Below are 27,286 nucleotides of genomic sequence, written 5' to 3' on the forward strand. Positions count from 1 at the left end.
TAAACTATAGCTGTAGTTGTTTTGTTTGTTTTCTTTTTTAGTAATCCTCTACTAAATCTTAGAATAGCTACTTGGTTTGAAATGTTTGTTTTGTGATTCGTTAGTAAATAGGACAAACTGTTCTGGTATGGCCACTGTGATATTTACACAGCATAATAAAAACGGTTTTCAAAGAACTATTGATTAAAGATGACCAGATATAGGTCTAGGTTGCTGTATGATGATGATGAATAGTAATTGTTTTCATAGTAATAATTGTCTACGTATATTTCTTTCATGAATTGTTCTCAAAGTATATTTTATATACAATTTTAACAATTATCAAGACTTCCTTGTGATATGTGGAGTTTAATAGCATACAAATAAAGGAACAACTGGGAAGCTAGATTCTTATAAGACACTCAAGTGCTAGAATACATGGCCTTGACCTCTATTACAATAGTTATCAAAGGTACCAGGATTATAATTTAGTACGCCAGACGCGCGTTTCGTCTGCATAAGACTCATCAGTGACGCTCATATTAAAATATTTATAAAGCCAAACAAGTACAAAGTTCAAGAACATAGAGGATACAAAATTCCAAAAAGTTTACAAGTTAGTTCTCTAACCGGGTGAGTTAAAGAAAGAATTACCTAGCTCGATCACCAATAGCAGGCTAAGTATTTACTATGCAATCCTGTTTCATAGGAATAACCAACAATATTACAATAGAACGCACCAACAACCTGCACCACCGAGATAATAGATTAGCATACAGACAAACACTTAACACATGTTTTTTTATTTATTAAATTAATAAAGCAAATATTTTCCACAAATTTGGTGTGTCCAAGGCACCTTTTATTTAACTTTATCAGGAATAGAAGTACTAGAATTATACAGCGACTGATAAGGACGATGAACTACGAAGCGAGTGAGAAGGGTTATGTAGGTTGATATTGAAGATCATAAGTTTATTTCGATTTAACTGTTTTCCTATTAGTTCAAGAAAATCTTTACACAAATGCATGCTTCTTTCAAAGGCAGATTGTGGGTTTAAATGAACGGTGAGCCCATATTTTTATTTAATTTTTCCAAAGTATATGATAAAGTTTATTTATAGAAAAAAATTACGAAATCCTATATTTAAAAAAAAAATGATTTAGACCCGCGATCCCAACTAGTTACTAAACTATAGCTATAGTTGTTTTGTGTTTTCTTGTTTAGTAATCTTCAACCAAATCTTAAAATAGCTACTTGGTTTCTAATGTTTGTTTTGTTATACATTAGTAAATAGGATAAACTCTTCTGGTATGGCCACTGTGATATTTACACAGCATAATAAAAACGGGTTTCAAAGAACTATTGATTAAAGATGACCAGATATATCTCTAGGTTGCTGTATGATGGTGATGAATAGGAATTGTTTTCATAGTAATAATTGTTTATGTATATTTCTTTCATGAATTGTTCTTAAAGTATATTTTATATGCAATTTTACCAATTATCAAGACTTCCTTGTGATATGTGGAGTTTAATAGCATACAAATAAGGGAAAAACCGGAAAGCAAAGAAAATCAGGTGCTGGAATACATGGCCGTGATCTCTATTACAAGTCAGTTCTCTAACCGGGTGAGTGAAAGAAAGAATTATCTAGCTCGATCACCAATAACAGGCTAAGTATTTACTATGCAATCCTGTTTCATAGGAATAACCAACAATATTACAATAGAACGCATTAACAACCTGCACAACCGAGAAAATAGATTAGCATACAGACAAACACTTAACAACACATGTTTTTTTAATTATTAAATTAATAAAGCAAATAATTTTCCACAGATTTGGTGTGTCAATTTAACTTTTTTATTTAACTTTATCAGGAATAGTAATACTAGAATTATGCAGCGACTGATAAGGACGATGAACGAGTGAGAAGGGTTATGTAGGTGGATATTCAAGATCATAGGAAGTAAAAAACACTTTTCTAAAATAAAATATTTATTACACGTTCAGTTTACATATATGTATATATCTATTTAAAACAACACGGAACACGGCAAATAAGTTCATCCCAAGCACTCATTACGTTTATTCATTTGTCAAGTTTGAAAAAATATTACAATGGAGACTTAATTCTGTATTTCAATTGTATTGTTCATCAAAGGAATACAAATCCCTTCCCCATTAAATAATTTCCTAACCTTTAATCTCCTAACTTTCTCGTGTCTATTTTGTTATCGATTGTTGTTTTTTAATTTAGAGTTTACACATAAATACCATACTTTTTACATACATATATATATAAGGTGTAACTGGAGATCATGATTATTTGTCTCCTCCAGGACTGAAACACGGGTCTTGACCTCTGAGTTACAAGTCAGCCATCTAACTAAGAAATACTTCCCTAGCCAGATCTTCAACGGCTTGATTATAATTTACTTTACAACTGAATCAATCCTGTCTCGAAGGAATTACCAACACTATTACAATAAAACGCAGCAACAAAATTTTTCACCAAGAAAATAGAACACTAAACACACAAATACAGAACATGCATGTACTTTTAATAATTAAATCAACAAAGCAAATAACTCTTCACAAATTTGGTGCTTCCGGAGTGCCATATTTATTTACCTTCATCAGGAACACCCCAGCTCCAAACAATTATTAGCCAAGGACGCATAAATACACGAATACGTGAATTCAAATCAACCTTTAAAATATGTACAAAGAATAACAGCATCTTACAACATGTTCTTTCATTAAATCAATAAAGAAATATTACAGTCTTTAAAATTAGTGAAATAAAAGGGACTATTTATTATAGTATGTCAAATTTACATTAATTACAAATTGTTGTAGTAAATCAAAATGACACCCACAATTTGATTACTAATAAATAAGTGCATTAATAATCACTATCAATACATTATGCAACGTCATGTTATGTCTGACGACATGACATAATGCAATTGTTGCGTCATGTTCTGTCTGACACTATGGTTGGATATATGAGTACCAAAATGTAAAAAGTCTTTAATGAGTTAAAGGTTTGACGAACTGTCAAAAAGGTTTAATGATGACACTAAAACAATGGTTTCTATTATTTAAGATTATAATCTGATTATTTCAAACATTGTTAAGCCTCTAGCATCACCGAACCGACAGTAATTGTATCAACGCGCATCAGTTGCACTACAATTGGTACCGTTATTTCATAATGACTTACATTTTGGACATTTTTATCTATTATGTCAGTTTGTTTTGTTTACATATTATTGTCAACATAAAGGAATATAAAGCGACTGTCACAAAAGTGAAAGGTTTAGCTAGCTTTTATACCAGATTAAATCCACCATTTTCTACATAAGAAAATGCTTGTACCAGGTCAGGAATTTGACAGTTGTAATCCATTCGTTTGATGTATTTGAGTTTTTGATTTTGCCATATGATGATTGACTTTCCATGTCGAATTTTTCTAAGAGTTTAGAATTTTTATGATTTTACTTTTTGAAACCATACTAATATCTGTTTTACAGAAAATCATTTACAATTTATTCCGGAGCATCTGAGATCACCCTCATTTTTTGTATAGTTTGTGTTTTCCTGTTTTAGTTTTCTATATTGTGTTTAGTGTACTTTGGTACGGACTTTTGCTTTTTAGCCATTCCGATGTCAGTTTATTTTCGAATCATGAGTTTGGATTTCCCTTTGGTATCTTTCTCTTTTTTCTTTGTTTTTATAAATTTCGTATATAATGAGAACAGTCCGTCCCTACTCTTTGTGATTCCGGCGTCTTGCAGGGGAAATAAAAATAACTCGCCTATTTTGACCAAACTAAATATGAATTATGTACTGAAGATCCTTTACAAAGGGTCGCTATTTGGTTTAGATCAGATAAAACATGGTCTACATAGACAATCTTTGATTGGCTAATTTATAAAATTCTCCTATTCTGAAACATCAATTAAAATGCATTGAAAGTAAGGGATTTGTGTAATCAAAGTCATCCGATATTAAATATGTCAGACGTTATCGTCTCTTGGGCAGTTAGGGGTATTTGCCAGATGAATAAATCAGGTTAAAAAAAGGACCCTAGTCATCTGTGGTTATAATTTGTGTTTTTGTTATTTGATCTTAATTCTTCAATTATTTTTAAGGTCTAATTATTTTAATTGCGTATCAATTATTTTTCTGCTCAATGCTTTTGATCTGCAGATTTGCATTCAAGGAAATGCTTTACTTGCATACCGTCTGTTACCAATGAAATAAACAATATGTTTACTTCCTTAAGAAATACGTCCATCAAAAAGTGTCTGATATGTTTTCCAAACTAAATTACTAATATGAAAAATAATATGAAGGTAAGTTTATAGATACCAGGATTGAAGTTGTGTATGCCAAACGCGCGTTTCGTGTAAAAAAGACTTATCAGTCGTGAATAACAAGGTGAAAAAGACCAAATTAAGTACGCAGTTGAAGAGCTTTGAAGACCAAAATTCCGAAAGATTTTACCAAATACAGCTAAGGTGATCTATTCCTGGGGTATAAAGTCATTAGTATTTCGAATAAAATGAAAGTTCTATTAGCACTTACTTTTTAATTATGACCATATAAATGATAATTCATGTCAACACAGAAGTGTCTTTGCGTTGATTACGAAATTTGTATTTTGTCTGTGCATATCAACGAGAAACAGCAGCGCCAGATAGTGCATTACATGGAGCGTTTTCATGAATGTTTGATAAAATCTTTGGTGTACTTTTGTTTTTGTCTTCTTGGTATTCACATAAATTCGTTTACAAACGTTACTGTGGAGTAATATATACAGTTACCGTCTATCAGTAAAAGTCGGTTGAACAAATTAATTTTGATAGAGTTCAGCTTGAAAATAAAACGGTAGTTGATATTTTATATTGGCAAAGTGAAGGATTCTTCGTACAACTTAGACTGATAAATTACTGATATGACGTGAATGTTCAAAAGAGAAGAATCGGTAATATGTGGCTTATTTCTTTCTTTTAATATCCCTTGTTCTTATGCTTCGTGTCGATCTGACTAATCAAGTCATTTCCAAATGATTTTAAAGTTTGTTCGTATGATCTGCTTTTAGATCACTGTATTAGGTTATGAGATGGTTGAGCACCCACAAACATCTTTCACCTAACTACATTTAATTGGCGCCAGTTCCAAGCCACGTGTCTTTATATCAGTGGTTACTGATGATTTCTGTCTATCATGCTGTTTTTTAGTTTTGGTATATATTGTTTTGTCATTTATAAGGAATACGGATTCTTTGTGTATATCTTGGACTTTCATAGATGAATATACGGTATGGATTTAAATCTTAGTTAAATCTAAATCATCTGTATTGCTTTATTTCATAAAAAGAATGGCCAACGTAGATACAAGTATTTTGTATTAGGGAGGGATAAATCCTACTTTGTAAAGGATTACTCTGAATCAAACAAAAAATTCTCTGAAACTGACATTATCAATATGCTTGATTTTTTGATTGACAACTTATGTGTTACGTTCGGAGGACGTGTTTTTCAACAGACTGTCGGCATTCCAATTAGAATCAATTATGCCCCTCTTCTTACCGACTTGTTTCTTTATTATTGTGAGGCTGACTTCATACAGGAACTTCTAAGAAGTTAGCAATATCCTTTAGCTCTACTTTCCGCTATAAAGATGACGTTCTTTCACTAAATAATTCAAAATTTGGTGACTATGTCGAACGCATCTATCCCATCGAACTAGAGATAAAGGATACAACAGATACAGTTAGGTCGGCCTCATATCCTGACTTACATCTAAAAATTGACAATGAGACTCGGTTGGAAACAAAACTTTACGACAAAAGAGATAATTTCAGCTTTCCAATTGTGAACTTTCCATTTCTAAGTAGCAACATTCCAGCAGCAACTGCATACGCGGTATATATCTCCCAATTGATACGATATTCCCGTGCTTCAATTTCCTACCATGATTTTCTTGATAGAGGGTTGCTGCCAACAATGAAACTATTAAACCAAGAGTTCTAAATGGTGAAGTTGAAATCATCCCTTCGTAAATTTTACGGACGTCATCACGAGTTGGTTGACCGTTATGAAATAACTGTTTCACAAATGATATCGGATATGTCCCTAACGTCGTAACTACAATCCCTTCATTTCATGAATGTGCCCTACCGAATAAGACTATTAACCAGATGTGTTATAACATAAGCAACATGACGAGTGCCACATGTGGAGCAGGATCTGCTTACCCTTTCGGAGCACCTGAGATCACCCCTAGTTTTTGGTGGGATTCGTGTTGCTTATTCGTTAGTTTTCTATGTTGTGTCATGTGTTCTATTGTTTGTCTTTTTCATTTTTAGCCAGGTGTTGGCAGTATATTTTCGATTTTTGACTGTCCCTCTGGTATCTTTTGTCCCTCCTGAAGGTCATACGATAACCGTTTCATTTTGACTCGTTTGAATTCAGATGCTCAATTGAACTGAACTAATACTTTTGGAAGATTTTCTGTATTTCGTATTTAATTTGTTTGATATTTTTTTACATTGTTATATGTTGTACCTTTACTGCTTCTGCCATTTGATTGCTTTAAAAGACATTTCTACACATGGCGGCTTTTCTTCCGACTGGTTTCCTATTGCAAAAACTAATGTTTTTAAACATGTCTCTCCTGAAAGGCGGACAACTGCACTTTTGATAAGTATAGCCTCATAAAATAGTATAAAATGAATACTTTAAAAGGTTACACAGTACATAGCAGTCTAGTTTATACTTGATTGGAGTCTTACTGAAAACTTTCTTTAATTAAATTGAACATTATTGTTTTCATTTGATGACTGGTATATTTGAATTCTTTTGTGACCATTGCATGTCGTTCGACAATTTCTTGACCATATACGATGTAGTCTTCGGCTAGAGAACGTAGCATACTCTTCAATCATTCTCGTATTACATCTTGTTGTAAAGTTCAACACTAAATGTAAACGTTATAGGCTTTTAGAAAGCGTCCTTGGTTGTAAACGTATGTTTACCATTATTGAGCGCAGTCTTTGGCTAGAGAACATAGCATACCGCTCAATCATTATCACATCACATCTTGTTGTAAAGTTCGACATTTAATGTTAATTGTATAGGCTTTAAGAAAGGGTTCTCAGTTGTAAACGTATGTAAACGCTTCACCATAAATGCGCATTTGAACAATTTCAAGAGTTAAAATGCTAAATTAAGTTTGCACCAGGCTAGACGGAAGATAAAACTGTTAGCAATAGAATAAATCTACATTTGTTATGTATCATAGAGTTTGCATGCATGTGACACTTCAAGTACATTGAGAACATTACTGAAACATAAATGGTTTAATAAATAATAATATTTAATATAGGTTTTAATTGGTTTATTACTCATAATATAGCCTTGGTTTATTTAGTTTAAAAAATGATCTAACTGTTCGCATATCTTATAAATTTCTTTGATCCAATCAAATTAAACATCTAACTTACAATGCTGCTTTTTTATAGTAGTTAATAATTACATTTCATTTTTTAAATAATTATATCTATAACAAACATTAATCACGTTCTATAGTGATAAATCAACAATATCATTGAATATTAATGATCATTCTGAAAACGTGTTACTACGACGTCTACTGCGATTGGCTAAGCTGTGTTGCAATCAAATGGGAGAATGAATTTGATTGGTTCATTAAGAAAGATATATAGACCAGTAATCATAAATAATAATTCAGCCGACGGCTAAAACCACAGTCATTAATATGATAAAACAAGAGGATGACATGCCGTCTAGTTTTAGTAGTAATTATAACCTTTTCATTGATTTAAATACTCTGGTATTAAAGTTGACATGTTTGTGTGTATATTGTTTTTTTTTTTGTTGTCTGAATGTCTTTACCTTTAAGTCTTCGACATAAAACGGTTGTGGTGGTCGTCATTTAGCGGGTTCGAAATATTGTCACCTAAACAAGGAACAATAGTTTCTATAATAGTTATCATGGATTCAAGGCTTATAATTTGACTCGTTTTTCTTCTACACATGGCGCATCAGTGACGCTCAGATCAAAATAGTTAACTTGTTAAAGGTATAATTCATCTTTGTAGCTTAAAGGCAAGCGTTCAGTGGCATAGGTATAATTTTCAATTTAAGGGTCCATGATGGAGAACATGACATTTAATATTTGAGCTCGCTTGTAGGCAGTGCATAGTTCATTTTATATAAATATTGATTTTAAGACTGTGACATTAAACGGTTATTGTGGTTGTCATTCAGAAGATTCGAAATAGTGCAAACGATTCTAGGAACAACAGCATTCTGACGAACAGTTGTCAGTAAAAAGGTACTCGAAATTTTGCTTAACTGATTGCTTGCTGCCAATTCAAAATCAAGTGGCAATGTAAAATGCAATTCTTGTTAGGATTTTTTTTTATAAAATGGCGGGTCCTCAGGGGGGTATTCCGGGGGTTAGAACATCCCTTTATGACAATTTTGTTTCTAAATGGTGACATTTGGTTGAAAACCGCCCCTTTTCTGGGTAGGAACGCTCTTTTTAAAAATGTCTGGATCTGCTCCGGTCGGTCGTCAATTTTAATGTTATGAAATTATTCCAAATTTTAGGATGATGTCAACCATTATCAGTTGCACAAGTCTTTGTGCTTCGTAATTTCACGTAAATCATAGAAATTGCAATCATAGGTTTTTTAAATAAACGATAAGAAATATTTTTGAAATCTGACTGTTGTTTCCATTTCTTGTTGCATTTGTTTTATATTGTCACTGATAAATGGAGATTCAAACGCTACATATTTCATCGGCTTAGTTTGGATAGTGTATCATGTTTTAGTGCATATTATTATTAGATTTATTTCACTTGACTGGGCGGAGTTTAGGAAGTTCGTTCGTTTAAGATCAGTCCATCTATAGACAGGAGTTTTGGGATAAGCTCATCAATGAAGTGTCCAGTTATTCGTTCCATATCATACAATCAGTTCTTTTGTATATGCGTTTTGTGACACTGATTAGTGATTATATTCAATAATTATTATAACGGTAATCATCCTTATCACACACATCTTCAACTTGACTGTCCTTATGCAAATAATGCAAATTAAAACATAAGCTTCGCCCGATCAATTGAAATAACATTGGTAATTTAAACAAACAATAATATCGGTAAACATTATGTTTTAAACCAGGGTACACAAAAACGTTTCTTCGAAATGTAGTTATGCAGTTGCAGACCTGAATTCTACTGACTGACTTGTTATCTGCCAAATAAATGTGTTCCTCGCAATTGCAGCATATTTGTGGATCTTAATAATTTCGTTGCCTATTATATGTGCAAATTTAGGTACAATGCTAAGCAGATATTCCTGTTCAAAGTGAATGTTATGAAAGTTTGTAGTTTTTGTTGTAGTTGTTGGTGTAATTTGTCGTAGGCTACGTAGTAGCCAAAATGTATTCATTTATTGTTTTTCAATATTATTATTAGCATAAAGACCCTTTTAACAAACAATTAGCATCACTAGTGGAGGAGTTCTCTCCGAATTTAAGGGGAGATTTGTGTTGCTAAATCACAGGAATGTGGATTCCTCGTGTATTTAAGTCGTTTTTTATTTGATCATGTTGCTGTCTGTTTTCTTGGACCCGCTAATAGTATATTCCTCCACTTTTTATACCGTTGTTTACGTACACGACATTGTCCTATTTCGTCCACTCGTCCACTTGTACTTGAAAGCGACTGATCTACAAAAAACAAATGTATTCATAAATATGAAACAGTTCAATTCCCTTCAGTCTGTACTTAAAAACAGACATATTTTTCAATATGTTTGGTGAATGTTGAATGGTATATCACTATGTGAATAGACATTCCTGATCAACCACTGATACAAAAAAAATCCATCGGGGGAAATGCTACTTTAAGCAACACGGATTTTCATTAAATTATAATTGGGATAGAAATTATAATAACACATTTAGGTGCTTATACCAAGTCACAAACCTAGTTGTCTCATGTCATATTAGATCTATATGAGTTTTTTTATTATTATTTAACGAATTTGGTACTAAAACGAAACTGTGAATACGAATAGCTGTATTCCAATATTACTGCAATTTAAAAGGTGGTGTTTGTTTCTACACAATCATCTCCTAAGCTGCTATGCATTGATTTTTTTTTAGGTCAAAACGGCATTCATTAATGGTTCAAGCGTATAATCGTATTTGTATGTAACATGAAATGAACCATAAGCAATATGTGGTAAACAACGCATTTATTTACCTCTAAGTTAAAATATTACATGACCTATTTTGAAAATAAATATATATATAAAACCTTTTTAATAACATTGTTGTGATTTGTTTTTATGTCGAAATACAACAATGTGAAATTACAGATGAACAAACTAGCTGAATATATGCTTAAAATTTAATAAGTAAGAGCCATATTTAATCACTGTAGACAATAGGTTCGAACATATAAACCCTCGTTATGCTAATTTTCTTCACATACCGTCTATAACAATGTTAGGAATCAAAGTTAACAGCACAAATTATTCAATTTTTTAAACAAGATAAGTAAAATAATTATAAGTATCACCAACTTTTTTGTCGGTGATTCTTAGTTGAATAAGATAAAAAAAAAAAAAAAAGATATTCAGCAACATTTTTAGAAATTATTTATGAAAAAGTAACAAGAAAATAGATTATTATTTTGTCATTTGGTCGTTGTCTCTTTGACGCTTACCCAACATATTCTTTTATTCATACAGAAAGCCTCGCATTTCTAAATCTTTAAAAGGAAACTAGTTGGTTTATGCAAAATTGTACATTGATCTTGTCTCGGTAGAAGATATTGAATATGTTAGTGCACTTATAAGATACAACAATTGATTAGACAAAGCATTTGAAAGAATTTAGCAAGTGTCTAAGATCATACTTACTATTCATCGGGTTATTGATTAAAAGTGAGAAGTTCATCCAAAACCAAATTCTATGGACAGTTATTCTGTATACTAGCATTTATATTTTAACGCACTCATATGTGGTGCCTGCGATATATTTTTGAAGCACGCATTTACAGAAAAATTGCAACATTGTTTTCCAAATCAATGTACAACGGTGATTTACATTAATGGAATGGAAACATGTGAAATGGTTAAAGACCGTTAAAGTATATTATAAATATTTTGCATCATTTTGACATTCCCTCTGGGTTATTATCTTTCCAGTTTTTATCTCCCATCACCTTAGTGCAAAACTCACCAAAGAAACCAGCCATATAACTTGGTACTACAGTAAATTGAGGCGACAGTAAATGACCGATGTTCAAATCTCGTAAATTGATTAGGAAGGGACAAATATGTGTAAATAATAAAAATAAGTGAAGGGTATTATATAAAAAGATGAGGTTTAATCCACCATTTACTACCTAAAAAAATGCATGTACCAAGTTAGGAATATGAAAGTTGTTATCCATCCGTTTGATGTGTTTGAGTTATTGATTTTGGATTGATTAGTGACTTTCCGTTTGGATTTTTTCGGAGTTCAGTATTTTTGTGATTTTACTTTTTACAACGGGATTCATAGCTAGCTTAACCTCTCACTTGTATGACAGTCGCAATAAAAATCCAATATATTGAGAACAATTTGTGTCCAAAACAAACAGACATAATAGGTTTCACTGTCATCTTCTTTAGGGGCACAACAGTCAACATTGTGTTATAATTCAAATTACTACAAAATTAACGCATAAGCATACGGAAGACGAGAATACAAATATATACCGTAGCACAATAACACAATGATTGGATGTACAAGCTCCCAACCATGTCAAATAGATATTACCAAAACGGTTTGTTCACCATTTAAGTTCAACTACTCACATGAGCTGTCCGTTCTTGTGTTTAAATTTCCCTTTGGCCAACTGATTGACTGATCGGAAAATTTACGTCATTTGCATTGAACAGTCAATAGTCAAACAGTCTGTAAAGTAATTACTCTTCGGCTGATTGTCTGCTTATCACATCACTGGCTGCCACCAAGATCGGTAATAGGTCTGCTATTGAGGTGAAACTTGAGGACACGTGTACGTTTTATTATTGCTCTTTAATTTCATTATGATTTAGCTTACAAATCTTTTAGATTTGGGTCCCACTGAGTATTCTTGCGCATTTGGCGTTACAAATTATAATCTTGGTAATTGATCAGTTCTGAGTATTCCTAGTAATAAAAATCAATTAAATTTTTACCTTTTCATGCAATATTATATTTTTGAATCGCAAAATGTTCATATACAATGTGTTACATGGAATAAAATCGAAAAAAATAAACATAGGATATTTAGATTAAACCAGTTATCTTGACCTGAGGGCAGTCTAAAACTAGTTCATTTTTCATTTTGTCTATTAATACAATCTCATCTTTGAGTAGGTTAGTTTCTAAAATAAATACATAACAATTAATTTCTGACGCGTATTGTCCCAAAAAAAAACGTACCAAGCCAATATCATTCATGTCAATTTTGTATGCTAAAATTCTTACTCATAATATCTTTTTTTTGTCCAAAAATAGGCAAACATTAAATAGAAAATAAATATCAATTCAGTGTTGATATGAAAGTATTGAATGTTTTTTCGTGCGTGTAATTTAGCATCGTAGTAATAGCAAGGATTTTATTCAAATCATCAAGATCATAAAATAATTATAAGTATTGCAAATAATCTATTATATAAATAGCGTATGTTACAACAGCAAATATTTCCAATTTTCACTCTTATTTGAATATGAGCGCTGATGATTTACCGACACCTGGTTTCATTCGCGATTTCTGATGGGTTGGTTTTGTTTGCTGTTGATTTGTCTAGTCGTTTTTTTATATATATATCTCTTGTCTTTTATCTTTTCAATTGAAACCACTGAGAACAGTACTCCAAACAAGGCAAACTCCAGTTGTTATCACATTTTGCTGCTTTTTAATCATAATCACAATGCACTTATCTACCCAGTAATCAACATAAAACTTCTTTTTATACAATTAAGATAGATATAAAGAGAGGATTTTGATGATTTTAAACTACTCGACAAAGTATTTTTAGTAATTAATTTAGGAATAAGAAGTTTACCAATGTTCATATCTCATAAATCGAAATATACAAATCAAGGTAACAAACAAAAACTGCGAGTAAAGGATTACCTCCAAAATCAGCGAGACCGGGTGCGTCAACATGGTAAACATCTCCTGCTATGTATGTATCACCAACCATGATAGTTAAAATACTACAATCTGGAAAGGGTACATTCGGTTTTAGATCTTGTATCTAAATAACTAAGACTGCAAAAACCTGTCGCTTGTACATTGCGCTTTGTTACTAGTATTAGCATTATTCAATAAAATGTTTTGTAAACTTTCATTTCATAAAATCATATAATTCTATTGAGCTAAGGTAAAGTTGAAAAAAGACTGTTTAATTTTTTACAAAAGTAAACTAAATAACGCATCATATAGTTAAACTCATCAAAGACTCGAAGACAACTCGTGATGTATATGAAGGTAGTTCAGACCATCAATGATTCAATTCTATAAGTCAAGACCGAGTTGCAAGGTGTACAATAATATTACTGATGTACAACTTTGACCTGCAGATGATGTTAGGGCATTTGTGTCGTCTGGATGCTGTCTTATTGGTATATGAATATAACAGGTATCATCTTATTTAGAGCTATATCAGTAAAACAAGCGTCGTTTTTTGAAGCCGTAGTAGTGACTCGACAAGTTTCATTTATGTTTACATATTTAGTTTTATTTACTACAAAAGACAAATATAGAAGGGATGTATCTTATGGGATTAATATAACCATATTCAAATGCCATACAAACGTTTATAAATAAGCAATTTCACCTTTTGTACACTTAATAAGATAAACAAAGTTTATTCAAATATTTCTGTTGCCGTTATATCTTGAAACAGAATATTATACTTATATTCGCTGTTTCATATCTCTCCTGATTAGATCATAAATATCTAAATTTTATAGTTTTAATAAGTTATAAGATACAGTAAGTTGTATTAGTGAGGTAGGTCTAGTCTGTTCAAAGTGCTCATAGTTTTTAATGTAGTGTTTTGTAGATTGTCTTGGTCTTTTGTTGTGTTTCGTTAATTCCCATGGTGTTGTCGGTTTTTATATGTTGTGTATCAAACATCCTTATTTTATGGAAACCGATAACTATTAAACACATTTTTTTCTGATTTTTGATGCTGTTTGTTCGCTAAATTGAGTGCAAACGTAGAATTGTGAAATAGAATGGATATGGGTAATGGATCGAAAACCGTAAAAATCGCCCAAATGTAACTCAGAAAAAAATGACATCCAAAACATGTATGATCATAGGTATACAATCATGTGCAACGTCAAATATACAATTCAGTTACGGTTTTATGAATAATATGCAAATTTTTCATTGGCAAAGTTCTACAAAAACCGTTCTTTTTCGCCTTCGCACCTGTCTATTTATCAACTTCAGTTTTTTCGTCTTTAAATATTTCATATGTGGGGCCATATCATTCACTTATCGCATCTGTCATTTTGTGATCGGTTGTCGCACTTTCTTCCGCTCTTTTGTTTTAATTTCAAGCAAGTTATATGTTTCCCTTTTCCAGTAAGAGGTCATTTTGATTCACATATCTAAACATGAACCTTTGAAAAATTTAGTGTATTAGTTGTATCTATATTCTATGTGGCTAACAAACAAAATAACAAACACTCGACTGAATGGTGTTCAAAACATTAACCAGATGCAAATTAAGCATTTGCTCCGAAGTGTCCAATAAAGGCAACAGTAGTATACCACGAAAATCTTGTTACGGCCAGAAATTACCTTTAAATTGTAGCCAACAAAAGACACAAATCAATTATAAAAATTAACAAGATTTATTATACAAAAGTTTACAAGAAGTATTACACAAATATTACTGTCAACTTAACTGTCAAAATATGAGTCCAATTTTTTATCTTTATTTGTATCCGGAAATCTTTCGGAATCCAATCTGAATATTACGTTCACTACTAAGGTCACAATCCAGTATGATGTTGTTTGTAGAATAAAAGTGTCAATCCAAATGCTATGAATACTAATGTCTATCGATGTCTAAGTCTAAGTCCAAGAGTGAGAGTTTAACTTTAGTGTCTGTATATATATATTTGTCATGGAAGATTCTAGAACAGTCTATAATGGAACATCCTAGAAAGATACAACAGAAGTTTCTAGTAAAATGTAGAAGTTTATATAACGCATCTTTTATTAGGATCATTCTGGAAAGTTCCAATCATTCTGTAATTGTTCCAGTGATTTCTAAACTGCACAGTTCTAAGATTATTCTGTAAACAACTATCAGGCCACACAACACAAATCAGGCCAACATAAATAAATACAATAATTACAATATCATAACACATCCCCCCTTAAAAGAAGTTTTAGTGTAACAAAAACTTATCATGAATAATATGAACAAAAATACATAGTATATACAAAGTGTTTTAATAAGCTCTAGATAAAGCATCTGCTATTACATTATCCTTACCCTTGATATGTTTTACAATTACATCATATTCCTGTAACAATAAACTCCACCTAGTCAACATCTGATTCTTGTTTCTCATTTTATGTATGAAGGTGAGAGGATTATGATCAGTACAAACAAGAATAGGATATACAGTGGGATTCAAATATACATCAAAATGTCGAAGTGCTGACAACATTGCAAAACACTCTTTTTTGATAGTTGAATAATTTTTCTGATGTTTATCTAATTTCTTGGAAAAATATGATATAGGTTTCTCAACATTATCATTTGTCTCTTGATATAAAACACCTCCAATTCCTACATCGCTTGCATCAACAGCAAGTTTAAATTGTTTTTCAAAGTCTGGAGTAATCAGAACTGGACTATTAATTAAAAGTGATTTGCTATTTTCAAAAGCGTTTTGACAATTTTCACTCCAGATAAATTTAGAATCTTTTCGTAAAAGATGAGTCAATGGTTGAACCACAGTAGCAAAATTTGAACAAAATTTTCTGTAAAATCCAATCATGCCTAAATATCTCATAAGTTGTTTTCTATTTGTAGGAGGAGGAAATTTGGAAATGGCTTCTACTTTAGCCATGATAGGTTTCACTTGACCTTGGCCAACTGTATGCCCTAAATAATCAACAGTGGCCTGACAAAATTCACTTTTACCAAGATTAACAGTCAAATTTGATTGTGACAATCTATCAAAAGTATCATACAAATGTGTTAAATGCTGTTCCCAGCTATCACTACATACAATTAGATCATCAATATAAGCATAACAACAGTTTAAATCTTTTATAACATTATTGATCATTCTTTGAAATGTAGCTGGTGCACTTTTCATGCCAAACGGCATTACAGTATATTGAAATAAGCCATCTGGTGTAACAAAAGCTGATATTTCACGAGCTCTCTGTGTCAATGGAACTTGCCAATAACCTTTCAACAAATCAAATTTGCTCACAAATTTTGCTTGACCAATGTTGTCAATACAATCGTCTATCCTTGCAATCGGATAGGAATCAGATTTTGAGACTGAATTTACTTTTCTGAAATCAGTCACGAAACGAAAGGTTTTATCTGGTTTTGGCACAAGGAGACAAGGAGAGCTCCATTCACTGTTACTCGGCTCAATAATACCATTGTCAAGCATATATTTAATTTCTTTTCTCATAGCTTCAAGTTTGAGTGGATTGAGCCGGTAAGGATGTTGCTCAATTGGAGAAGCATCTCCTACATCAACATCATGACAAACAACAGTGGTTTTGTTTGGCACATCTGGAAAAAGATTTTTAAAAGAAAATACCAAAGTTTTTATTTCTTCTCTACGATCAAAAGACAGATGTGCAAGTTTTGAGTCTAAATTTGACAAAATTTCTGAATTTTTCAATCTAACTGTTTCTTCCAGAGTTTTAGAACTAAAAGGTGGTTCAATTACATCTGGTTTGTCATGATTGTTCTCAAATTTAACCATGCCTAAAGTGGCAACTGGTTTACTCTCACATTCATTAGTACGCTCAAAATATGGTTTTAACATATTAATATGACACACTCTGTTTTGTTTGCGCCGACCTGGAGTTTTTACAATATAATTCAAATCATTGATTTTACTCTCTATTGTATAAGGACCACAATATTTAGCCTGTAAAGGATGTCCAGGGACTGGCAAAAATACAAGTACCCTATCACCAGGCTCAAAAACTCTGTCCCTGGCATCTTTATCATACCATGTTTTCATCTTATTCTGTACATTTTTTAAGTTTTTCTGAGCAATTTGACACGCAGTATACAATTTTTCTTTAAATCTAGATACATAGTCTAAAAGATTCAAGTCAGTATGTTCAGTAAGCCACTTTTCCTTAATCAATTTTAACGGTCCCCTTACAGTATGGCCAAATACCAACTCAAAGGGACTAAACCCAAGGGATTCTTGAACAGCCTCTCGGACTGCAAAAAGTAGAAAGTGAACTCCATCATCCCAGTCTCTGTCAAATTGAAGACAAAAAGTTCTAATCATGTTCTTTAATGTTTGATGAAAACGTTCTATGGCACCTTGAGATTCTGGATGGTACGCACTTGATCTATACTGAGCAATCCCTAACTGGTACACGACTTGCTGAAATAAACCTGACATGAAATTTGATCCCTGGTCGGACTGTATAGACTTAGGAAGTCCTACTAATGTGAAAAATTTGATAAGAGCTTTGACAATAGTAGGTGTCTTGATATTTCTTAGCGGAATAGCCTCAGGAAAGCGAGTAGATGTACACATGATCGTCAATAAATAAGCATTTCCAGTTTTGGTTTTTGATAAAGGTCCAACGCAGTCAATTAGAACTCTACTGAAAGGTTCGTCAAAGGCTGGAATAGGCAGAAGTGGTGCTGGTGGTATTTTCTGGTTAGGCTTACCAACAACCTGGCATATATGGCATGATTTGCAGTATTCTGCGACATCATTTCGAAGTCTGGGCCAGTAGAAATGCTGCAATATCTTAAGGCAAGTCTTTCTTATACCTAAGTGTCCAGCCAAGGGGGTGTCATGGGCAAGACCAATAATTTCTTGCCTATAAACTTTAGGCACCACCACTTGGTATACCACTCTCCATTCTTCCCCTGGGGTAGTATCAGGAGGCCTCCACTTCCTCATTAAAATGCCTTCCTGATGAAAATAGCATTCAGCCACTTTGTCTGCTTCCTCCTGTGGTTGAGCCCTCTTGCAGAGCTGAAGAACCTCAGGGTCTTTATTTTGTTTTATCAAAAGGTTCTTTCTGTTTAATGAATGGCTGTTTACATCTGGCCATGGCATAATTACACTCTTGCTGACATTAGGTGGTCTTATTATGGCCTTTTCTGAGCTACCAGGACCTTCAATGTCTGCTAGGAAAGTGTCAGAAAGGTCCATGTAATCAAACTGGTTTTCTTGCAAATTCTCATCTTGTTGTTTTCTAGCCATCGCCCTAGTGACAACACAAGCTGGATACAATTCAGCATCATCTTCAGGTAATTTAACATCCACCACTGGTTCACTGGTAACAATTGGTTCAGCAACCACTTTGTTCCTAGCTAGATCATTTCCTAGCAATAATGTAACACCCTCAACAGGGAGATTAGGACGAACACCCGCAATAACTGGTCCAGTTATCAAATCTGACTTCAGATAAAAACGATGGAGAGGAACATCTATACAACCTAACTCTACACCTTGTAACAAAACGGAGGCACAAACAGAAGTCTTCTCGGACAAAGGCAACATACCTTCTAACAATAAAGACTGAGAAGCTCCAGTTTCCCGTAAACTCTTAATAGGCTGAAGAGTGGTATCATCAACAATAGAAACAAACCCATCAGACATAAAGGGTTTATATTCCGCCATGTAATCACAAAAACTGGACTTAAAAGCCTGACTCGCAGGACATTCCAATGTACTGGTAACAACGGGTGTCGTACAAGCACTTGACTTTGGCTTATTATCTCGTTCATTCTTCTTCTGGAGTCTAAAACAATCAGCCATCAGGTGACCATTCTTCTTACAATAAGCACAAATCAGTTTCTTCTTCTCAAAAGTATTAAATTTTGGACTAGACATATTATAACTGGACTGACTCTTATTCTGTGCAACAGGCTTACTATCAGTACGCTCAGTGCTTTGATTTTTGTAATTTCCACTTGAAGTATTAACATTTTGACCCTTGAAACTTCTTTTATGGGAAAGGGTATAATTATCTGAAATAACAGCTGCATCATGTATTGTCCCAACAGTTTTGTCGTCTAAATGTGTTTTTAAGTCTAAATGAACACATTGTTTGAACTCTTCTAATAACATCAATTGTCTTAGGTTATCAAAATTGTTATCTGTTTTCTTTGACGTAAGCCATTTATCAAATAGATCTTCTTTTTCCCGAGCAAATTCCACATAGGTTTGCGAATCAAACTTTTTATAAGATCTAAATTTCTGTCTATATGCTTCTGGTACTAGCTCATAAGCTTTCAAAACTTCCTGTTTTACCGTGTCATAATCGGAACTTTTTTCTAATGGAAGTGCGGAGTATATTTCAGCGGCCTTACCCTCAAAAACACTTTGTAGCATTGTAGTCCAATACGGTTTTGGCCAATTCAAATTACGAGCAATTTTCTCAAACTGTGGAAAATATTTATCGACTGTTTTTTTCACAAAATCTGGGAACCAAACGTATATTTTTTGCTGCATCAAAATAATCTGATTTCGACTGGACTCTAGAGTTGCTTTCTTCTTTGACCATTTCAATTTTCAGTTTTTCCATCTCTAGCCTTTCTCTCATTTCAAGTTCTTTTAATTATAATTCATCTTCTTTTATTTTCTCCCTCTCCTTCATTTCCAGTTCTTTTAATTTAAATTCATCTTCTTTTTCTTTTTTCTCTATTTCCAACCTTTCCTTCATTTCCAGTTCTGCTTGTTTTAATTTAAATTCATGTTCTTTTAATCTGAGTTCATGTTCTAATTCAAGCTGTTTTAATTTAAAGGCGTCAATATTGTCTACCTTAAGTTCAAGAGCCTCTTCACCTAAAATTTCTGTGTCAACTAATTTGTCTATAACCAAATTTTTTATAATTTGTTTTCTCATAGATACTTTAAAATCTAATTTCAGATGTTTAGCGAGCAACACTAATTCCTCTTTCTTTAAATTATCAAACCCCTCCAGGTCTGGCGTTTTCAAAAATTTACCGGCATCAAATGCCATTTTGTAGAATTTTGTTGGCTAGTTATAATAAAAATTACTAAACAAATTGTGAATAAGATATTTTCAGTCTCCCGGACGAGCCCCCAATTTCTGTTACGGCCAGAAATTACCTTTAAATTGTAGCCAACAAAAGACACAAATCAATTATAAAAATTAACAAGATTTATTATACAAAAGTTTACAAGAAGTATTACACAAATATTACTGTCAACTTAACTGTCAAAATATGAGTCCAATCTTTTATCTTTATCTGTATCCGGAAATCTTTCGGAATCCAATCTGAATATTACGTTCACTACTAAGGTCACAATCCAGTATGATGTTGTTTGTAGAATAAAAGTGTCAATCCAAATGCTATGAATACTAATGTCTATCGATGTCTAAGTCTAAGTCCAAGAGTGAGAGTTTAACTTTAGTGTCTGTATATATATATTTGTCATGGAAGATTCTAGAACAGTCTATAATGGAACATCCTAAAAAGATACAACAGAAGTTTCTAGTAAAATGTAGAAGTTTATATAACGCATCTTTTATTAGGATCATTCTGGAAAGTTCCAATCATTCTGTAATTGTTCCAGTGATTTCTAAACTGCACAGTTCTAAGATTATTCTGTAAACAACTATCAGGTCACACAACACAAATCAGGCCAACATAAATAAATACAATAATTACAATATCATAACAATCTTCATCAAGTTTATTGATGTTAGCATTTAGCTCAAACGATATACAGTACATCCTACACAACTAAACTACACAAAAACCATCTAATAGCATACAATTAACGGAAAATTAGTCCGGTACATCGATATTTATAATCAGCCCTTTTCAGTTTGCATGCCTCGTAGTAAAGAATAATTTGGACAATTTTTTATATATATGTTATAAAACGCAACACTGTGTTGTTTATCTTTATTTTTTAAACCTTTAAAATATCTCTTTAGTAATAATTAATTATAAGTACATGGTTATTAAGTATTATTTATATAGATTGTACATCCCGGCCCCGTGTTAATATACTATGTTAAACTTTTTTATTGTTGTCGTTTGTTTTTGCTAATTTGCTTTGTCTTTATGCCTTTTTTTTCTTTCTTGATATATTTGTTTATTTTATTGTTTTTAAAATTACACAATGTTGAATTCTGTATCCATATTTTTGACATTTTTACCTATTGTGTCTCTTTGTTTGTTTGTTTACACATTGATGTCAATATAATGGAATTATATACGACTGTCATACAAATGAGATGTTTAGCTAGCTATCAAATCGGGATTTTTTTTTGTCAGGAATTTGACAGTTATTATCCATCCGTTTGATGTGTTTGAACTTTTATTTTTTTCATATGAATAGGGTCTTGTGGTTTTGAATTTTCGCTTGAGTTCGATATTTATATATTTTAGTTTGAATTTTTCGAAAAACTAAGGATTTTCTTATCCCAGGATTAGATTACCTTAGGCGAATTTGGCACAACTTTTTGGAATTTTGGGTCCTCAATGCTCTTCAACTTTGTACTTGTCTGGCTTTATAACTTTTTTGGTCTTAGCGTCACTGGTGAGTCTTATGTAGACGAAACGCGCGTCTGGCGTATTAAATTATAATCCTTGTACCTTTGATAACGTTTTACTTTGTAAGTGTGTAACTTTTCTGATGAAGACTTTAGATTGCACGTGCGTTTATGATGATAATGCAAAATCGAATGTGATACTTTACAAGGTCATTTGTCAAGTGGAAAACGAGGTATTGAGCAAATCAGTGGAAAATATATAAAATTAATCTCATCAAGAGAAATACATTGAGTGGAAAACGTTTTGATACTCAAGCATGGCGCTAAATACCTTAACATAAAAAAATGTTACATAATATATAACGCAAATTGTGGTGTACCATTAAACTCTTAAAACAACACAAGATAATTTTGTAGAAGAAATTAAGATTTTCAATTGTAATGTTTCAGGTTTTCTGGTAACTTTCCAAATATTTATCACGCAAAGTATTTTTACTTGTAAAACGACAAAAGTTTGATCTGAAAAAAAAAGTAAAACAAACGTAACGAAACCTTACATGAATACAGTAAGATTTCAGTAAGGGGTGGGGGTTGTAGGGATTTTTTTTTTACAGTTTATCAATACATGCGACCAGGATTATTGTCTTCCGATTGTTTGAATGATAATTATAACCAAATAGATTAATGTATACAAGAGGCTGACTGTTACAGTGGTATCTGTTCTTGACACATTTCGTTTTATGTATTCTCCTTAGACTTATGTTGAGGAAATTAAAAATACATTTTCAGCATATTTTAAAGATATAAACGAGACCTCGAATCTGAGGATTATTTTCTCTTTATCACAGTTTTTATGAGATGGGAATATCTTTTTATATATCATGTTTAAGGTTTTTTTTCCTGTGAATTTTCTTTATTACAATTACTTAATTTAAAAACAAACACTGTACTGATTATGCCCATAGAGAGTCCTCTATTGGAAATTCAAAAAAAAAAAAAAAAAAGAATTAAAACAACATACGAATTATTCATGAACTACATTGACAAAATACTAAAAAAGATGTGTTACCATCTATTAAGTACACAAGGACATCCCAATTTCTATAATACGGAGATCATCTTAGAATATACTCGTAGCATTGAACAGCAGCATGATAACAATTGTACAGTGCTATGAAAGATTTCAATATTCTAAGAAGATTAATGCTATATTATGCATAAACAAACATGTTGCATAGAACGTTTCATTTGTCAAATTGGAAATAGATTCAATGCAAGTACCGTAAATGTTTTTTTTACGAAATACAAGTCAACCTTCATTTATGTAATTTTCAATAATCATAATCATAGAACATTGGTTTTCCATCAGTAATAGTGTACTGCATGACTTAATTGATTTGTTAAAAGTGCTGGCTAAGCTTCCTCGTAAATCACGTAGGTAAACGACTGTTTTATCTAAGGAGACATTAAATGATTATGTCAAGGACAAGTCTATCAAACAAAGGATTTATACTAGTAATTTCAGTCAAAGAACAAAAGACCTAATGTCGATCTTTGTACTAGTACTTATTTGGAATGTTCAGTCCAAAATAATAAAAGATCTAATAGCGATCTTTGTACTGATATCAATCTGGATAGTCTAGTCACAGAATAAAAGACCTCATGGTGATCTTATAAGTACTAGTACTTATCTGGATTGTTCAGCCAAAGAAAAAAGACCTAATTAGGATGTCAGTACAAGTATCACTCTGGGAAGTTTGGTCAAAGAACAAAAGACCTAATTGCGATCATTGTTGTACTACAATCTATAATGAAAGTTCAGTCAAAGAACAAAAAACGTAATGGAGATCTTTGTAATAGTACTTATCTGGAATGTTAAGTCAAATAACAAGATTTAAATGCGATCTTTGTACTAATATCAATCTGGATAGTCTAGTCACAGAACAAGAGTCCTCATGATGATCTTACTAGTACTAGTACTTATCTGAATGGTTTAGCCAAAGAAGAAAAGACATGATGGGGATCTCAGTAAAAGTATCACTCTGGAAAGTTCAAAGAACAAAATACATAATGGTGATCTTTGTACTAGTTCCAATCTGGTAAGTTTAGTCCATGAACAAAAGACATAATGGCGATCTTTGTACTAGTACCAATCTGAATAATTCAGTCAAAGAACAAAGGATCTAATGGCGATCTCTATACTTTTTCTTGTCTGGAAAGTATAGTAAACGAATAAAAGACATAATAGCGATTGTTACACTGGTACTAATATCGAACGTTCAGTGAAAGAACAAAAAACCTAAAGGCGATCTTTGTGCTAGTTCTTTTCTGGAAAGTTCAGTCAAAGAACAAAAGATGGTATGGTCATCGTTGTACTAGTATCAATTTGGATAGTTCAACCAAAGAACAAAATACTTTATGGCGATCTTTGTTTTAGTATCAATGTTGAAAGTTAAGTCAAGGAACAAAAGACTTCATGGCAATATGTGTACTAGTAATAGTCAGGATAGTTCAGTTAAAGAAAACAAAACCTAGTTTTTGGCAACCTTCTGAAAATTCTAAAGTCGTATGTCGCTATATAAAATCCTTACTTATTGGATGCGTTCAAACATCTTAGACCAACTGGTAGTCTTAGAGGTCTTGATTTTTTTTAAAAAGACAATAACAATCAGAACCAAGGAGTAAACAAAGACTCATAAAACCAAAAGACATTTACATCAACAGTTACAAATAATAAATAAAAAACAAGAACTCCACTAAAAACCGGCAGTGAAATCAGGTGCTCCGGAAGGGTAAGCATTTCCTGTACCGTATACGGCACCCGTCGTGTTATTTCTTTGATATTTATTTAAAATGCGCCTGAGATCATGACTAAATACTTTAAAATCCATTAACTGATATTAACACAATGCTTAGAGTCTGTATATTGACTAAGCAATGGATGCCTTGTATGACGATATTCGATATTTAAAAACAACTGGTAAATTAGGTTATTTGTAAATTAATCACACCTATGATGAAAATGATACTTTGAACAGATTGACCGATATTATAAAAATCAACTTTTGATATGCTTTTTTTTTTGTAATCCGGCATTTTGGTTTTTTTCACGTTGGATTACTGGCAAAACCACCAAATAATATATCTGGTTCACGTTATTTCCTGACGATGAGGTATAGTTCTCTATTCAATTGAAACTCTTAATCATGGAATAAGCATAGGCATATATAAAAATGAAGGTGTTCAAAAGGGTTTTTTTTCCTATTGAAATCACATGCGCCGTAATATCTAAGCAGTTTTTGTTCACTTCAGACCACATCTCGTACTCTTCTAAAAGTTAGATTTTGCAAAAGAACCTAAATATATTGTTGGTTTAATTATTTATTGAAAGCCCGACATTCCTTTTATTCAATAAAATTGAGAATGGAAATGGGGAATGTGTCAAAGAGACAACAACCCGACCATAGAAAAAACAACAGAAGGTCACCAACAGGTCTTCAATGTAGCGAGAAATTCCCGCATCCGGAGGAGTCCTTCAGCTGGCCCCTTAACAAATATATACTAGTTCAGTGATAATGAACGCCATACTAAACTCCAAATTGTACACAAGAAACTAAAATTAAAATAATACAAGACTAACAAAGGCCAGAGGCATCTGACTTGGGACAGGCGCAAAAATGCGGCGGGGTTAAACATGTTTATGAGATCTCAACCCTTCCCATACCTCTAGCCAATGTAGAAAAGTAAACGCATAACAATACGCACATTTAAAATTCAGTTCAAGAGAAGTCCGAGTCTGATGTCAGAAGATGTAACCAAAGAAAATTATCAAAATGACAATAATACATAAATAACTACAGACTACTAGCAGTTAACTGACATGCCAGCTCCAGACTGCAATTAAACTGATTGAAAGATTATGATTTCATCATACAAATATCATGCACAACCCTTCCCGTTAGGGATTTAGTATCATACCATCATATCATATATGAGAAGAACATAACCTGTGTTACATGCCAACAACTTTTTTTTTAAATAAATGTGTTTAGTTCCGATGCAAAGACCCTATAAGTGAATCAATATTAACGCCAAAATATGCAATCTTTAATGACCTGACAGTATTGTAACTATATCCCTTCTTAATGAGTCTATTTAAAGGTTTTGTTAGTTTCTGAGGTGCATACTGACATTTTTGTGCTTTATAAAGAATATTTCCATAAAAAATTGGATGTGAAATACCTGAACGTATAAGAAGTCTGCATGTTGAGCTATATTTACGAATGATGTCCTTATACCGATGATAAAATTTAGTAAATGTTTTGACTAGTCTGTGATATCGAAAACCCTGATGTAATCTTTTTTCAGTAATACATAAATTTCTCTCGTTAAAATCTAAAAAATTGTTACATACACGAGCGAATCGTACAAGTTGAGACAAGGGAACGTCATAATCTAAAAATGGATAATTAACGATAGGAAATGAAAAATCATCTCTTTTATCATAAATTTTAGTATTAAGCTTTCCGTAAGTGATATAGATTTCAAGATCGAGGAAAGGGCAGTGGTCACATGTGAGGCAATGTGGTATACAGGGTAGAAAAATCAAAACTTTGAACAGATTCAAAATCACCAATATAAGCATGCAATTTATCAAGTACTTCCAACGAGTTCTTGCCACTCCAAATGTAATTAATTTCATTTTTTTTTGGAGGCCTTGTTTGAACAATTTATTATCAGGTTTTTGATTGTACCAAGTGTACTGGTAAGAAGAATAGACAATTTAGTAGTGGAACAATGACTTGAAGACGAAATAAATCTATATTTGTAAGGTGTTTTGTGTAGCTTCGGAAGCCAATACATAGTTGGAACTTTCATTGTATTTGGTTCTGCTTGTAAGGCGGTCCGAAATTTTCTTTGATTGCGATTTTTTCTACGACCATGAGAACGGTTTTTACGAACAGGTTTAGAAACTATATCCAAAATGTTAACGGAATCGGTTCTTGATATATTACCAATTCCCATGATATCATCATTAAGACCGAGAGGATAGACTGTCTGTATTTTTTTAATCCAATTTAATTCAATTATTTTCCGTGATCGTACAACCTTTGAATGAGATTCACCAGGCTGCTTATTTACTACTTCTAAAGGTTGAACTGCTAAATATTTAATAGGATGATTGTGCTTCTTAAGGTGTTGATAAATGATACTTTTGAATTTATTGGGTCTTTTAAAACGATACAGATGTTATTGAGTGCGTTTAGATAAATATCGTCCAGTTTCACCTACGTACTGAATACGACATCCCGGTTTGTTTCATGTTAGTAAATAAATAATACTGTTTGTTTTTCAAGTTATATCAGTTTCAAAATTTAAAGAAAATGTGCGGCCATTAAACGTAGACCTTACCGTATTGTTGGTGGAAAGACAGGGACGTGCAAGTCATTTTTTGGCATGACACTTATCGGT

Source organism: Mytilus galloprovincialis, chromosome 7 (assembly GCF_965363235.1).
Source record: "Mytilus galloprovincialis chromosome 7, xbMytGall1.hap1.1, whole genome shotgun sequence".
In the NCBI taxonomy this organism is placed as follows: domain Eukaryota; kingdom Metazoa; phylum Mollusca; class Bivalvia; order Mytilida; family Mytilidae; genus Mytilus; species Mytilus galloprovincialis.